Source organism: Capsicum annuum, unplaced genomic scaffold (assembly GCF_002878395.1).
Source record: "Capsicum annuum cultivar UCD-10X-F1 unplaced genomic scaffold, UCD10Xv1.1 ctg5678, whole genome shotgun sequence".
NCBI classification, from domain to species: Eukaryota; Viridiplantae; Streptophyta; class Magnoliopsida; order Solanales; family Solanaceae; genus Capsicum; species Capsicum annuum.
This window is the reverse complement of record NW_025865222.1, coordinates 1-1,988: the sequence shown is the minus strand read 5'-3', so window position 1 is coordinate 1,988 and position 1,988 is coordinate 1. Positions and strand designations below refer to the sequence as shown.

General features: G+C 38.3%; 1 pseudogene; it reads left to right on the top strand.

Moving 5' to 3' along the window:
- Window positions 1–116, top strand: LOC124893276 (annotated as a pseudogene; the record flags this gene model as incomplete).
- Window positions 117–1,988: the final 1,872 nt, after the last annotated feature.

Genomic DNA, 1,988 nt, shown 5'->3' with positions numbered 1-1,988 from the left:
CCTAGGTTGGTGTCCTCCATTGCACTTTGGAGGGGTGCCTGCCTAAGGTCGGCCCAAGTGGCCGAGCCTAAGTCATAATTTGTGGCAGCGGGGGCCTGCGTTCGCACGGCCCCTACCCAATACAAAGTTCAATTCTTTTCTATGGTCTAATTTATGTTTTTATGAACTGCTTGAACAAATATTCTTTATAGTTTATTTTTATACCGATTGTTCTTGTAATAATGTTTGAATTTGACTTTGGATTGAATGTGTGCAATGATTTTTACATATCATATGCAATCTGAAAAGGAAATACAGTAATGAAGAAGAAGGCATGTCGAAAAGATTAGAATAAGTAACCATAATTGTAAAATACTAAATGCCATCTTATCGTTAAAAACGGCTTGGAACCAACAGCAGTTTTGAAGATCATTAGCACAGAGCCAATTGTACAGAAGGAAAGGGGAGAAAGTAACTATGACTTAAAGAATTGTTTTGTTGCCTAAACTGGCTTTGAAATTTCTAAGTCAAGTCAGCAAATTGCCTCTTAACGGTCGTCGGTTGTTGCAGCACTGTAACATGTACATTCAGGTGAACCACCTCTGACAACTTGTAACAGCAGCCTCCTGCACACGAAACATGATAACCGGTCAGTTAAGATGACGATAAAGAAAGCTGACGATCTAGAGTTTTGACTCAACGACAATTATAACTATGGTATCCGAACCAGCTTGCTCGCACCTTGACAAATCCCAACGGGTATCTGCTACCTCCTACCAGCACAGGTACCTGAAAACTGTGTCCATCAAAGCTTGGACAGACCAGAAAAAATCACCTAGTGCTTTTGCCTCTGGTGGAATTTGAATATGTGACTTCATGGTTCTCACTTTGCTCCATTTTGGCACACACTTGGGTGCGGCATTTTCTTTTTAGATGATAACCGTGAAGAATTTCTTCCCGGACATCTCAAACCAAGCTAGATGATGCAGGTACCATAGTTTTACGGCAGTATTTTGGATATGTACCTCCACATTATAGTCAGCTGGCCTTCACTCAAAAGCCTGGATAATTTTGGAAGCTGAAAATGTACGAAAGAGAAGGTAATCTACTGGGATTCCTGATGCATCCTCGATCATGCTAGCTTAACCAGGAATTCAATAATGCTAGGAACTCGGCAGGTTCTTCATTTTCTTTCACAATCTATCAATCACATGTTTAGAGAGAATAAGCATTCAGATAAAAACACATCATAAACAGTACAACACAAATATAGAGTGCTTAAGGTAGAGCATTACAAGCAGAATATACATCATCCTGCAACTTTGCGACTGCTATTAACTGATAGTAACCTTAATTAATTATACGAAATATATAGAAGAGTGAATTGTATAGACATGTCACATTAGCGTCTTCTTCTTTTCCACGCACATAACTTGCAGTTTCAACTCTAAATTCTCTCAACATGGCAAAACGCTCTATTGGAAATGGTAAAGAAGATCCTATACATGAAGTACTGTATGCTATCATTTAAGCCATCAACGAAAAGTACATCAAGCTTCAGACTGAATCCAGTCCTATATATGGTTCAAAAATTTAACTGACGATGAGCGCAAAGCAGTTTTTTATAACAGTGGTGTTGGGGCCAGAACGACAGCAAATATTCCAAAACTCTGATAAGACATCAAACGAGAAAATATATAGGCATCAAACTCTGAAAGGTGAATCATGAAGAGCATTTTCCTGATCATAGCCACATACTACATAATAAATTTCATTTTTTTTTATGAATGTTGCATTTTCCTGATCATAGCCACTTACTAACGTTGAAGAACCGATATATCAGAAACTACTGGCAGCTTACAAAAAATCAAAGATGAAAACTATATAGGGGTAGTAGCGGCTCTAGAACTTAAATAAAGAAAGCAACGAGAGTATGAAATAGTTACATACCTTAATGTTAGTGTCGATTGGCAGAACCATTTGATGAAGAAATTCCGAAGCAGCCTGTT